The following is a 15,817-nucleotide window of genomic DNA, read 5'->3' as shown; positions in this document are numbered from 1 at the left end:
CATTTTTAATGATTTGTCGTTCTGATGTGTTGGTAATACCCCTTTTACACCGAAGCTAAAACCCGGGTTATTGCAGGGTTAACCCGGGCAGCTCCCTGGTGTAAAAGGGGTGAGGGTTGGATCGCCGGGTCGAGTGACCCGGCAATCCACCCAGGTAAATAGCAGGGTTTAACACTGGCGTAGCCCGTGAAACCCTGCTGTGAGAACAGTGCACTCCGGGTCACGATGACCTGGAGTGCGCTGCAAGGCGGCCGATTGGTCCGGCTTCAGTGGCGCTTGCAGATTACATCATCTCCAAGCGTCCACTTTCACGCCGGGAAAGCCGGGTCTATGCAGACCCGACTCCGGTGTGAGTGGCGCCGACTTGGGAAGAACCCAAGTCGGCGCCGGCTAAATTCTAGGTCTGTTCCGGATAGGAACTCTGGGGGTCATTCAGACCCGGTCGCAAGCACCGATGTGCTCGCAACCGGGTCGATGGGTAGCCCTGCGCATGCACGGTGGCCACACTGCGCGTGCGCAAGCCCCGGAGCGAGAGAGAAACTCTCTCTTGCTCATGAGCTCGCTATAAAAGGGGCGGCTGTCGATGTTGATCAACAGCTCACCCCGTTTTGTAGACGGGCCAGGGGGGTGGTTTCCAAAACGGAGGCGTTCCTTAAGGAACGCCTACCGTTTTGTGGACGGCCACACTGACATCATCAGTGATATCAGTGGGGAGCTTCCTGCTCGATCAGAGCAGAAAGCTCCCTGGGGCTTGCGAGTGCCCAGACCCAACCTCAGGGTCTGGTCGCAAGCCCCGATGGTTGCGATGGTCTTGACCATCGCGACCATCACCCTGGTCGCTAGCTAAGCTGTGGGTGGTAACCCACAGCTTAGCTTGCAACCAAGAGGTCACACACACACAAAAAAGAAGCACCCGCCCTCATTCATAGAGAGCGATCGCTTCTTGCGACCGCCTCTGAATGAGGTCCACTGTTCCAACTCCGGGTCAGACCCGGAATTTGGGTGGAAAAGGGGTATTAGATTACAGATGGGAAACAAACAGGGCTGGTTTGAAGTCCTGCATATATTAACCGGACGTGGGGCCTGGTTCGGAGGTGCGCACAAATCCTGTCATGACTACGATCTACAAACTATGCGAATGATTTTTGCTGATGTATTGTGCACAGAGACTCCCACCGATGGCGTCTCACATCAAATGCGGAAACATCGGTCGTACAGTGAACCTCTGATCAGGACTATTGCTGTCTCAGAATGAGCACCTCACCAAAGACGCTACTACGGCTGCGTACGAATACGTAGAATCTCACTAGGACACGCGCAGAAAATGGTCCCTACGCTCCCGCGTTTCTCTAGCCATCCCCCGTAACTTTCCCCAAACGCTGACTACCTGCCACTCACTTTGCGAACAAATCCTCACTGTATCTGCCATCTCAAATCCATTGGTGGGCGTGCGCAGTGCAGCTTTGCCGCATGCGCCGTAGTCAAAAAATCAATCATTGTGTCTGACATCGACATCGTGTGCATCTCTGAATCAGATTCACGGGGGTCAATCCGATTGTCTGCGAAGGGTGCGAGTTACCGTTGCCACAGCGTTAAAACGCCGGCAACGGCACCGCATCTCGCAGCCCTCTCCGAGCCCGAATTCTCACCATTTTGCTCAGAGCCCTATGGGGCTGCGAGCACTTTTGTGCGAGTTCGGGCTGCCGTAAAGTGCGGCTATGACTAGCACCCGCAAGATCGTCACGGCTAACTGGATTGAGCCCATGGTATGTTACACGGTCAACACAAGACGACAGACATCCAAATGCAACCAAGCAATTAATAATTAAGACAGTGGCATCTATTTTTAGCTGCAGTTAGGCCGAACGTCTGGTGTTTCTCAAATAATCTTTGCACAACATAAAACACTATTTACAAACATCAAAATAAAGACAACAATAACATAATAATAATAATAATAATAATAATAATAATAATAATCTGAGTAGGTAAATACCCTCTTGATAATTGCACAGGAAACCCCTGTGTGACATCTCTGTACTGTGTTTAGCACATGAAAGTCACACGGATATACTGTATGGGGCTTTCCCTGTTTTTGGGGTCCTTTTAGTGTTTCTAATCCTGTATATGCCCATTATGAGCTGAAGGGCTGTATACAGTATGAGAAGGTGACAATGATACAGCACTACAGGCTTTACTACATCATTAATAGGAATAAATCTCAACACCGTACCTTGTAGCCCGGAATGTGCCCCCTCCTGTGGCTTCCTGAGTGGTATATGGCAGATTGCAGCCCCCCCTGCCCAGCAGTCACAGGACTGGTTACTGTGGAATAGTCACCAGTGGGCTTACTGCACGTTCATGTGACAGGGATCTTCATGCTGATCTCAGTGGGGGGTTGTGTGTAACAGAGACTGCGAGACCCTGCAGGAAACACTGTGACTCCTTCCTCTGGCTGCTGGTGTGACACAATGTATCAGTGACTCCTCCTTGTGATGAGACACTGACAGCACTGACACTGACTGGGCGGGGCCTCTGGGGGCGTGGCTATACATGTGTAGCTATATATTGTCTGTCTGTATCACAGGGGTAGAGGTGCAGCTCTTTGTGGTTGGTTTGTGGTTCTCCTCTGTCTCTGGAAGTAAAACAATTAACTAATATTTCCAGTTTCGGAAACTCCCTCTGGCCAAGTTTCAGTAGGATTCACCATCCTACCCTGTAATTACAGGCATGACAAGCCGGGGGCGGAATTAAACATTTGTTCTGGCTCTCAGCCTCCAGCTCATACAGATTTTACAGCAATTTCCAAACCTGATTCTTGTCCCCGTATTGGCCTCATTCAGTGACGAACGCAGACGTGGCCGCACGTTTTGTGGCAGTGGCACCTGCGCCTTCGTGCTAATGCCACGGCAGATTTATAAACCACCGAGACACACTTGCAGCGCCTTAAGACAGTGCTTTTCCGTCAATGTGCGTATTTAGACGCCTCTGGTCGCACCATTGAATCTTGCGCCAGCAGGTGCAGTGTCTCTGTCTCAGCACGGCCTAATGTACGAGTGGCTGTGCGTCCGATTCTGAGTAGCAAGCTGGGTACACATTAAAACGATGTGCGTACCCAGAGATGTCGCCGACCATCGCAGCGCTGACGGGCCATCATATTGGGCGGTCTGTACACACGGGGCGATCTGGTGCCTGATATGCGCCCCCCCCCCACATAGCGCTGCATGGGATCACCAGCCGCAACGACTGAACTTACATGCTGCACATAAGATCAGGCGATGAGGCTGACGGCCTCGCGGGAGCGCGCACTACACAATGTACTGCATACACACAACATTTTTAACGATTTGTTGTTCCGATGTGTTGGAATCGGCCAAATCTGTAAAGATATCGTGTAGTGTGTAAGGGTCTTCACAGACAAACGGGGGGCGATGCGTGGTGCAACGCAGACGTATGCGCAGACATAACATCGGCCAACTGCGTGCGACAGTGGTGCTGCTTCTTGTGTCATGATATGGAAAGGTCAAAATGACTTCTAATATTGGCACTCATTCAGAGCCGCTCGTTAACAGCAGTACGCTCGTTGCGTTCCGATGTTGACTAACCGCGCATGCGTCGGTGTAACACTGCGCATGTGCGTACGGCAGATTGCGAGCTTTTTTTGACTCGTTCGTAAAATAGCGTACAGGAAGTGACATGTCCAATGTGATTGACAGAACAGGGCGTTTTTGGGTGTTGACGGGGTGGAGATTGAAAAACGCAGGCGTGGCGAGGCGTTTTTGGGGCGTACATACATTAGCAGATGCGAACGTAAAATGTGTTCGGACCGACTCATACGTCACTGGATGATCCTCTTTCCCTTCAAAATGCTCGCACAGCTTAGGGGCTGGATAACTCGACCACAGTGGCGATGGCCTTCTCCTCCGTCCCGGCACTCCACGATGTTGCAGCGATTAATCGCGGGTGGTCAGAACAGCAATTAGTGTTGGATTGAAAACCGGCTTGGTATGTGTTTTGAAAGCAGTTTTTTGGGTTAGCACAAAGCGTACGCAGGTGGAAATCATACCTGCTAATGTCAGGATTACACAATCAATTTGCGTACATTTGGGGGGGTTTATTTTGGCCTCAATTTCTTGGTTTGGGCCTATTGTAACAATAATGTCATCATGTTTTTTTTGTTTTTACCTTTTTCTTTTGGCCTGGTGAATTTGCATCGTTATGTAAATTTTTAAACGTTCCTTAAAGAGCCCTTTTTTTTAATTCATGTAAAATGTGGTTTTTGTACGTTTTTGCCTTTTGGCCCAGGATTAAATGTAACCCATTTTGACAATAATGTGTGAATACAATTTCAGATTTTTTTTTGAATTTTATTGCTCAAACAAAAACTAAAATAAAAAACAGATTGTAGAAAAAAAATTTTTGCAGGGTTCATTCCCAAAGTTACAATAATTGGGCCAACAGAAAAGTTTGATGAAACGTAAAACTCAAAATTAAAAACAATTCACAAGAAAGGAGAGGGAAGTTTTGTCCAGAAAGGAATATGAGCCAAGCACAGAAGGAGTGTGGGAAAAGTCGCCATTGCTGTCACCGTTTTTTCACCCGTTTGGCTGGGGGAGGGAGGGCGCCAGACCGGGTCCGGGATGTCATCGGGCTGGCCTGTCCAGAGGCAGATGTTGTGGCCTCTGGACTTGGCACAGGGCTAGGCACATTTGGAGGATTGGCTGATGTTGTGCCAGAGGTGGAGGATCCTGATGTTCCGGCAGGAAAGGAGGTCGGCTCCACCATGTGCTGGCGAACGAGCTGCTCCAGGGCATTGGCGATGCGGATGTTGGCCCTGGTATTTTCCGCCAGGGCCTGACCAATGGTCACGTTGGCCGCCGCATTTTGCTCCAGGGCCTCAGCCACCCGTATCAGACTGGCGTCCATCCTCTGCAGAATCTCCGTATGGAAATCCGATTTGAAATTGAGTTCTGTGAGGAGGGCCACTGCCTGTGAGGGGGATTGCCCTGGACTGGCTTCTGCAGGGTCCTCAACCGGATGTACTGGTTCCTCCCCTGCAGAGCCAGCAGAAATTCTGCGGCCAAGGCTCCCCTCTGGAGCAGACTCATCCGCCTGTGTCTCTGTTGGAAAAATGAGAAAAGACTCACATTATAATCTACATATTGGCACAATAACATTTCAGAGTTGGTGACATCACAATATTTACCTGGGACAACATGAGGAGCCGCAAAGTCTGGCATGTCCGTATCCATGTTGGACACGCCAAACACCTCCACAGGCTGCACACACCCCTGTGCCAGCTCTTCTAAATCGGTCAACTCCAATGACACAGGGGTGGGACCCCCACCTGTCCCCCTTGCATGCCTAGCCCTGTCCGCCAGTTTTTGCTTTAGGCGATATTTGAAGTCGCCCCATCTGTGGGATAAAATTGGAACCATTATCCTTTTGTTTAAAATGGGGTTTGTTTTTAGGGGGGGCAAGTGTTTACTTACCGCCGTTTGACATCCCGGGCTAGACTGACATAATCACCCACCCTATTGACAGCAACGGCTACCTCTTCCCACATTCTCCACTTCTGGCTTATACTCATATTCCTGTCTGCCTGTGGCAGGATGTCCACACACTTCTGGATCAAAACCTCCATCTCCTTTCTTGTGAAATGTGGCTGCCTTTTTTTTTTGCCCGCTTTGGCCGGAATACTGGGCCCAGCAGCCTCTTCCATGTCATCCTCCTCACCTATTTGTGTAAATATTCAGAATTTTCAACTTCACAACTTGCCCAATATTATGTTTCAAATTAATCATTGAGACAAAATGCATGAAAGACTTACCGCCTGACTCTTGTCCATTGTTTCCCTGGTCTGTAGCCATGTCTGAGCTCCAAACAAGAAATACACCAGAATTTTAATTGTGTTTCGTGACGTATTTATACATGCGTCCTTATTTTGCGGCCGCATCATTGATTGTGCGTTCCTATGATCCCTCCTTAATTTGTGCGGGAAATTAAACACTATTTATGGCTTGGTGTGTCTTGAGTCGAGGTGGCGTTTTTGGATTGTTGGAGGTTATCTTGGTCGGAGTTTCATGTTTGCGGATTTTGGAGTTGGCGTTGTTGGGAGTTTATTTTGTTTGCTATATTTGCCTTTTTATTTTCCGGACGCTTTTTTTTTGGTGTTTTTTTTGGGCTCGTTTCTTGATTTGGTAAGTTTTGGACAGTCTAACTTTGGTTCAATTTGTGTCTCCTTCTTTTTCATATTTTTCTAAAGTTTTTTTTTCCTAATTTCCTCTCTGTTAGGTTTTTATTTGTTTTTGCCCCAAAGACCTTTTGATCGGGAATCTTATATATTAGCTCTTGGTAAGTCCATTTTTTAACTTGTATTTGCGAACTAATTAGCGCATTTTTATCTGTTTGTATAGTGAATTGTATTTGCGAACTAATTAGCGCATTTTTATCTGTTTGTATAGTGACTTGTATTGGCGAACTAATTAGCGCATTTTTATCTGTTTGTATAGTGACTTGTACTGGCGAACTAATTAGCGCATTTTTATCTGTTTGTATAGTGACTTGTATTGGCGAACTAATTAGCGCATTTTTATCTGTTTATTCATCCTGTAAATTTGTTTGGGTTTTCCCTTTAGCATTTTTTGCTTACATTTGAACCCAATTTGACGTACTGTGTGCAATGTCGTTTTGCTCGTTGGCCAAATGTGTGTTTCGCCTATTTTATGTTTTGTCTTGCACCAAATTTACAAACATAAATGCACAGACTGAACAGATTTTTTTAAATATTGGGAATATTTACAGTTTGGACGTATCATGACAATACCCCGGCATGTAAGCAGCAATGGATGGTATCATCAAGCTAAGTTGTTTTAATATTATTTTGGGGTGGGTAAAAAGCCTTACATTCAAATCTTGCCATTTCAGGTTGATCTGGGTCGGATTGTTCTGGCCATGCTCCCGGAAGCCGGCCAACCTCAATCTCGTCCCAGGCGTAGGCATCGTAGGCGTGCAAGGCCCCAGATATTTCGAACACGTGTCACCCTTTTTGGAATGCCCAATGATGAGGTTTTAAGACGCTACCATCTTCCTCCCAAAATCATCATAGACACTCTCTCATTAATAGAGAGTGATCTTGAGCGGCAAATTGACAGTCCTACAGCAATACCACCACTTACGCAATTTATGGCGGTGTTACATTTCTGTGCCTCAGGATCGTTTCAAACAACGGTGGGAATAGTGGCGGGCATCTCACAATCCTCCTTTTCCAGGATCCTGAGGGCAGTGATGGAGGCACTTTTCAAGCACCTCCATCATTTTATTAAAATGCCTTTGGATATGGGTGCCCTTAGTGTGGCCAAGGCCAATTTTTACCAAATAGCTGGCTTCCCACACATCATAGGGGTTGTGGATGGTACTCACATACCACTTCAGCCTCCAGCACGGCTGGAGGCCATATTTCGCAACCGTAAACACTATCACTCCCTGAATGTAATGGTGGTATGTGATGCCTCCCTCCAGATCCTGTCCCTGAATGCAAAATTACCAGGAAGTGCACATGACTCCTTCGTCATCCGGCAATCAGGGATATGGCACAAATTAACCAACCTACAAGCTGGTGATGCGTGGCTTCTGGGTAAGTGGAGACCTTTAGTACATAACAATGTTAAGCTTGATACACAGTGATCCTGATGTTGTCTATTCTTTTTCACAGGAGACAGTGGCTACCCTTGCATGCCCTGGCTGTTCACTCCTTATTTGGCTCCCACACCAGGCCCACAAAGTGAGTTTAATACCGCACTTACAGCCACCAGGCAAGTGGTGGAGCACTGTATCGGCCTTTTAAAAGGCCGATTCAGATGCCTCCACCGCTCTGGTGGCGAGCTCATGTATTTGCCGGATATGGTTTCGAAAATTGTGGTCCTGTGTGGGATATTTCACAACATCGCCATAAGGAGTGGTGTCCCAATGCAGCCAGAGGATGCCTTACCTGAGGATGGCCCCCCCGAGGTTGGTCGGAGGTCAGTATGTGGGGGGGCCATACGCGATGATGTGGTGGCCAGATTTTTTAGGTAATTATTGACCAAACAACAGTGTTTATACCCAATGTGTTACGATTTGTTTGCGTTCATCTTTTTTTTTTATAATTTTTTTCCCCATCTTCTGTTTGTTTGCATAATCTTTGGCACTCCCACGATGACTACTTCTTGCTACCCTTCAAAAACCTTTATGTGGAAACTTGTGGAATATATTATGTAACCCATATTGCAACGCCATATTTGTGGAATCATGTGGGCATGGACCTTCGTCAACCAGTTCTTGATTTGTTGTGTGTTTTTTTCCTGTTTTTGGTATGTGGTGTATTTCTGATTATCACTGTGTGTTTTGTTTGTGAGTGACCACTTTGTTTTTTGATTTATGTTGTGAATAAATTTTTTGAGAGTGTAATTTGGTTCCTTTTTGGGCACGTTAGAAGCAAGTGTAACCAGGCTCACAAACGTTACATTTGCCTAAGGGGTAACCCAGTAATGAAGCAAGTTGAGCTAAAATGTAATTTTTTTTCGGGGTACAAACCAACACACCAAGGAATCCTGTACAATCAGTTGGCTTCGTAAGATCGGCCTAAGCAGCTTGCACACCAAATAGGAACCTGTAAAATGTTGTAAACTATAATGTTGCCCACCCCAAAAAAGGAAAATGACATTGGTACTGGGAGGTGTTTCTTGTGCCTGTTTGCCTTCAAAATACAACACACAATCTTTAGTGAGAATAATTGGCAATCCTTGCTTGAAGAGTCTACTTATGTCAGTGTAAAGAATCTTTGATTTACAAAAAACGCATGAGACAGAGCATTAATTAAAACTGATTTATTTTAAAACAAATTTAAAAAAAAACAAAAAAAACCCTAATTCCTAAGGAGGACCGCCAGATGGTCAAGGCCCTGCAGCAGCCCGGTGACTTGCTCCCGCATACGGGCCACACACTGACCTATTTCAGCCCGACGCCTCTGTTCCTCTGTGGGTGACAAAAGTATGGGGATTAATACATCAATAATGAAGCCACATTCAAAATCAACAAAAAACAAGCAAACCAAAACTTAAAAGCTTGTGAAAAAAAACATCATTACACGGATAAAACCCAGCACCCCAAAATGTGGTCGGCCAAAAATACAAGGGCCCAAAAAAAATGCCCACAGGTGTGATATGTGTATGGTGAAATCAGCAGGAACAGGTAAAGACAACCCCAAAAAAAAAAAAAATGGCGCCAAAAAGCCCACAAAAAAGGGGACGACACATGATTACATACAAACAGTTTGTGGTGTCCAAAAAAAAAACATACCGTTCGCCAAAACGCCAGAGCGAGAAGCCACTCCCTCGACCTCCTCGGAGGTGGCTACATTCCCCAAATCTAGGGGCAGGGTGTTGGCTGAATCCTGGGAGGGGGTATTTGGAGGAGGGGCGGTTGGAGGAGAGGGGGAATTGGGCTGGAGGGGAAGTAGCCCCGAAATCTCGGCAACAGGGTCTGGGGAGGAGGGGGTAATTGAGGAATTGGGGGTTGGCGAGAGGGGCCGTGACCGGCGTCTTGTCTGCCGATGATGCCGTAGTCTTTGCTGTGCCCCTAAAAGATGTTAATAAAATTGTGGTTAGTTTCAACATGAATCAAAAAAAAAAAAAAACTTAAGACAACAAAAATAGGAAGACATGGCCATGCAGATATGAGTACAATTAATAAATCGGACAGACATGAAAACATGGCCATGCAGATATGAGTACAATGAATAAATCGGACAGACATGAAAACATGCACATGCAGATATGAGTACAATGAATAAATAGGACAGACATGAAAACATGCACATGCAGATATGAGTACAATGAATAAATAGGACAGACATGAAAACATGCACATGCAGATATGAGTACAATGAATAAATCGGACAGACATGAAAACATGGCCATGCAGATATGAGTACAATGAATAAATAGGACAGACATGAAAACATGCACACGCAGTTAGGGCCCACAAGATAAACATGAAAACCACAGTCCATAAAACTTACTTTCCGCGATCTGCATGCGAAAGCATGCCAGCAAGCGGGGCGTCCGCCGGTGCAGGTCCGACCACCTGCGCTCCAGCTGGCCGATATGTCGGCGTGAGCCGAAGGAGCGCAGGCGGCGACGTACCTCCGCATATGCGGAACGCTTTCTGCGATTTGTGATGGGTGGAGGCTGCCTGGTGATCCGCCTGTCCATCACCTCCATGAGCACCAGCAGCTCGCGCCTGATGAATGCGGCGGCTCTCATGATGGCGGATCTCATGATTTCTTTTTTCAAAATTAATTTTAATAGAGCACCAAAAATAAATTTGATTGGCTAATGTATTTTGGAAATTAACAGGACCAATTCTATTGGTTAGTGTATGAGTCATGTGTTCGACAGGGCCAGAAATCTCTTGAGAGTTATGATAGGCTTGATGCAGTGACATGCGTAAGCAAATTTAAATAAAGAAATGAACCCCGGAAAATATGCGGGGATCCAAACAAATAGAACAATTGTTTAATTGGGGCTAACATGTATTTTGACCAATAAAAGCGAATGTTTAAGCCGTACGTATTCTGCGGGTAAACACAAACACAGACAAGATTAAAGTTTATTGCATTGTGTTGAAAAAAAAAAATTAAGCTAATTGATACATTGATTGGCATGATACGATTGAGGGAGGTAGGCAGAATAAACGAGAACGGTTTGTACTTGTGCGTGCGTTCCCTTCAAGCCATTTCGGGGATGTACGCTCGCTCTTTGGCACGCTCGTTAGTTAGAGGAGGGGTCTGTTGAGTTTGGGGTGGATTTTTATCTGCGTACGAAAATACGAGCGAGTGCTTGAATTTAAATATTTTTTTACGTACGCCGAACGTACGTACGCCCACTTGCGTCCGGGTCTGAATCAGGGCCATTGTATATTAAAATGAATATGGTTATTAGGCTATACTTCCCAACTGATTTGAAGGCTCTGGGCCTGATTCAGACCCGGTGGCAAGCGCTGAGCGCTCGCAACTGGGTCGATGGTGGCCCACAGCGCATGCGCACGACGGAGCCGGCTCCGTCGTGCGCATGCGCAAGACCCGGCTAGCGACGGGCAATCCGTTGCTCTGAGTCTCGCAAGTAAGGGGGAGAGCTGTCGATGTTGAGTGACAGCTCACCCCCTTTGATGGGCGGGCCGGGGGGGTGGCTGCCCAAACGGAGGCGTTCCCATGAGAACGCCTGTCGTTTGGGGACGGCCCCACTGACATCACGAGTGATGTCAGTGGGAGAGCTTCCGGCTCTGTTAGAGCCGAAATCTCTGGGGCTTGCTGCCACGAGACCCTACCACAAGGGTCTCGTCGCAAGCCCGATGGTCGCGGTGGTCTGGACCATCGCGACCATCATCATAGCTGCTCGCAGTAGCTGTGGATGTTCACCCACAGCAATGCGAACGGCCGGGAGGCCGTCAAAAAAAACAAAAGCCCGGCCCTGATTCAGAGCGACCGGCTCTGAATCAGGGCCTCTGTCCCACCGTCTCTGCCACAGGCATGTCTATCCCACGGTGGGCAAATTTGGAGGTGGGTGGATGCTTGGAGGGGAGTATGGGGGCAGCTTAGCAATTGAAAAGTGGTAGGCACGATGCCGGGTGCGTGACCACACCCCCCATTGTGTTGGAGACATTTCCTGGCTGTGCCCTTCATCATGATATAGACTAGGGATGACCATCGAATAGTGGAAGCTAGCCAATATCGTAACATGCCTTGTGATGGCAAAACACCTTGGTTTTGCCCTTGCGCTCGCATAAAGACACAGCTATAATTACACTCTCTGAACACTTATATCCTCGCTAAGTGAAATCTGATTTTTATACACGTGTCTCTTATACACCCATAATTTTTACGCCATATGACATGAGATGCATGGCGCGACTCTTACAAAAAAATTTTAAGCTATACAGCACCGCAGCTGCAGCCAAAGCTGGTTATATAGTATGCTGGGTGCTTAGGATTTGTGTTTTTGTAGCAGTAGAGTTGGTATAAAGTAGGGGTGAGCGGGTTCGGATTTCTGAAATCCGAACCCCCCCGAGCCCCCCCGATCCGAGTCCGATCCGAGTCAGGCTCGACTTTTCCCGCCTGACTCGGATTCTGAAATCGAGGCAAAACGTCATCATCCCGCCTTCCGAGTCTCGCGGGTTTTGGATCCTATATAAGGTACCCACGTCGGCGCCATTTTCTCACTCGGCTGTGGACAGTGAAGAGGGAGGGTGGGAGTTAGTGCTGTGTAGTGTAGTGTAGTGTAGTGCTGCTGTTGTCCACTACTTCAAAGTCCATAGGGGCTGGCTGTGTTGTGCTGTGCTGCTGTTGTTAATAGGGGCTGTGTCCACTACTTCAAAGTCCATAGGGGCTGGCTGGACTGTATTGTGCAGTCAGTTCTCCATAGGGGCTGTGTCCACTCCAAAGTCCTGTGCAGTGTCCCAGTCCTAAAGGGGTGCTGTAGTGTTGTCCAGGGGGTGCTCTGTCCATCAGGGGTGCTCCCCCCAAGTGCTAAAAAAATAATATATTTTCTGTGTTTGTGAATTGTGTGCGCAGTAGCCGCACGTGCATCAACAAAGTAGTGCCAAGCGTGCGCCTGTGTCATAAGTAAAGGGCCGGCTGGCTTGACCGTTAAAGGGTGCTGTAACCCCCGAAAGTACACTCCAGTCCAAACCAAAAAAAAATTATTTTCTGTGTTTGTGAATTGTGTGCGCAGTAGCCGCACGTGCATCAACAAAGTAGTGCCAAGCGTGCGCCTGTGTCATAAGTAAAGGGCTGGCTGGCTTGACCGTTAAGGGTGCTGTAACCCCCGAAAGTACACTCCAGTCCAAACCAAAAAAAAAATTATTTTCTGTGTTTGTGAATTGTGTGCGCAGTAGCCGCACGTGCTTCAACAAAGTAGTGCCAAGCGTGCGCCTGTGTCATAAGTAAAGGGCCGGCTGGCTTGACCGTTAAAGGGTGCTGTAACCCCCGAAAGTACACTCCAGTCCAAACCAAAAAAAAAATTATTTTCTGTGTTTGTGAATTGTGTGCGCAGTAGCCGCACGTGCATCAACAAAGTAGTGCCAAGCGTGCGCCTGTGTCATAAGTAAAGGGCCGGCTGGCTTGACCGTTAAGGGTGCTGTAACCCCCGAAAGTACACTCCAGTCCAAACCCAAAAAAAAATTATTTTCTGTGTTTGTGAATTGTGTGCGCAGTAGCCGCACGTGCATCAACAAAGTAGTGCCAAGCGTGCGCCTGTGTCATAAGTAAAGGGCCGGCTGGCTTGACAATTAAAGGGTGCTGTAACCCCCAAAGTACACTCCAGTCCAAACCAAAAAAAAAATTATTTTCTGTGTTTGTGAATTGTGTGCGCAGTAGCCGCACGTGCATCAACAAAGTAGTGCCAAGAGTGCGCCTGTGTCATAAGGGCCGGCTGGCTTGACCGTTAAAGGGTGCTGTAACCCCCAAAGTACACTCCAGTCCAAACCAAAAAAAAAATTATTTTCTGTGTTTAGCCGCACGTATATATCAAATCGATATAACATAAATGGAGGACCAAACTTTCTCCGATAAAAATAAAATAGAGAAAGATCAAGAACCACTTCCTCCTAGTGCTGAAGCTGCTGCCACTAGTCATGACATAGACGATAACATGCCATCAACGTCGTCTGCCAAGGCCGATGCCCAATGTCATAGTAGAGGGCACATACAATCCCAAATGGCAAAGTTCAGGAAAATGACCTTGAAAAAGACATTTAAATCAGCTGAAGAGAAACGTAAACTTGCCAATATGCCATTTACGACACGGAGTGGCAAGGAACGGCTAAGGTCGATCCCTAGTATGTTCATGACTAGTGGTTCAGCTTCACATGACGATGGAAGCCCTCCTCCCACTAAAAAAATCAAAAGAGTTAAGCTGGCAAAAGCACAGCGAAGAACTGTGCTTTCTAAGAAGATATCACAAATCCCCAAGGAGAGTCCAAGTGTGGTGGTGGTTGCGATGCCTGACCTTCCCAGCACTGGACGGGAAGAGGTGGCTCTTTCCACCATTTGCACGCCCCCTGCAAGTGCTGAAAGGAGCACCCACAGTCCACTTGCTGATATGCAAATTGAAGATGTCACTGTTGAAGTACAACAGGATGAGGATACTGGTGTAGCTGGCGCTGAGGAGGAAGTTGGCGAGGAGGATTCTGATGGTGATGTGGTTTGTTTAAATCAGGCTCCGGGGGAGACAGTTGTTGTCCGTGGGATGAAAAAGCCCATCACGGTCATGCCTGGGCAGAAGACCAAACATTCCACCTCTTTGGTCTGGCAATATTTCTATCCAAATCCGGACAACAACTGTCTTGCCATATGTACCATATGTAAAGGTGAAATAAGTAGGGGTAGGGACGTCAACCACCTAGGAACATCCTCCCTTATACGGCACCTGCAGCGCGTTCATAAAAAGTTACTGTCAAGTTCAGAAACTTTGGCTAAGACCGTAAGCAGTCCAGGGACACCTAAATCCCGTTGTCCTGTTGTATCCAAGCGCCTGCAAACCACACCGTCAACTCCCTCCTCGTCAATTTCCTCCTTAGTCAGGATCGGAAGTAGTCCTGCAGGCCATGTCACTGGCATGACTGACTCTCCTATCCGGGATTCCTCTGGAGGATCCTGCATTGCTACGCCTACTGCTGCCGCTGCTGCCGTTGCTGCTGCTGGGAGTCGTTCATCATCCCAGAGAGGAAGTAGGAACACCACTACTTTTACTAAACAATTGACCCTCCAACAGTCCTTAGCGAGGAGGATGAAGTACGACAGCAGTCATCCTGAAGCAAAACGTATAACTGAGGCCTTGACTGCTATGTTGGTGTTAGACGTGCGTCCGGTATCCGCCATTAGTGCAGTGGGATTTAGACAATTGATGGAGGTAGTGTGTCCCCGGTTCCAAATCCCGTCTAGATTCCACTTCACTAGGCAGGCGATACCGAGACTGTACAGAAACGTCAGAAAAAGTGTCCTCAGTGTCCTGAAAAATGCCGTTGTACACAATGTCCACTTAACCACGGACATGTGGACAAGTGGAACAGGGCAGACTAAGGACTATATGACTGTGACAGCCCACTGGGTAGATGTATCACCTTACGCAGCAACAGCAGCAGCGTCACCAGTCGCAGCATCTCAGAAACGCCAGCTCGTTACAAGGCAGGCTACGCTGTGTATCACCGGTTTCAGTAAGAGGCACACCGCCGACAACCTCTTAGAGAAACTGAGGGAAATCATCGCCCAGTGGCTTACCCCACTTAGACTCTCCTGGGGATTTGTGATATCTGACAACGCCACCAATATTGTGCGGGCATTACATCTGGGCAAATTCCAGCACGTCCCATGTTTTGCTCACACAATAAACTTGGTGGTGCAGAATTTTCTGAAAAGCGACAGGGGCGTGCAGGAGACGCTTTGGGTGGCCCGAAAAATTTCTGGCCACTTTCGCCATTCAGCAACTGCGTGCCGAAGACTGGAGCGCCAGCAAACACTCTTGAACCTGCCCCGCCATCACCTGAAGCAAGAGGTTGTGACGCGGTGGAACTCAACCCTCTATATGCTTCAGAGGATGGAGGAGCAGCAAAAGGCCATACAAGCCTATACATCCACCTATGACATAGGCAAAGGAGGGGGTATGCACCTGACTCAAGCGCAGTGGAGAATGATTTCCGTGTTGTGCAAGGTTCTCCAGCCCTTCGAACTTGCCACACGTGAAGTCAGTTCAGACACAGCCAGCTTGAGTCAGGTCATTCC

At 47.6% G+C, this 15,817-nt stretch overlaps 1 protein-coding gene across 2 annotated transcripts in view; it reads right to left on the bottom strand.

The window, feature by feature from the left end:
- Window positions 1-2,460, bottom strand: part of INPP1 (inositol polyphosphate-1-phosphatase) — a 44,414-nt gene extending 41,954 nt beyond the window's left edge. For both annotated transcript variants that reach the window (XM_088464545.1, XM_088464546.1), the window contains exon 1: window positions 2,234-2,460. The gene's annotated coding sequence lies outside the window, so the exon portion shown is untranslated. The remainder of the gene's footprint in view (window positions 1-2,233) is intronic.
- Window positions 2,461-15,817: the final 13,357 nt, after the last annotated feature.

This window comes from Taudactylus pleione, unplaced genomic scaffold (genome assembly GCF_031769625.1).
Source record: "Taudactylus pleione unplaced genomic scaffold, aTauple2 ptg001683l, whole genome shotgun sequence".
Taxonomy (NCBI): domain Eukaryota; kingdom Metazoa; phylum Chordata; class Amphibia; order Anura; family Myobatrachidae; genus Taudactylus; species Taudactylus pleione.
Note: the sequence above shows the minus strand (reverse complement) of the source record. Positions and strands in the feature narration are given on the sequence as shown.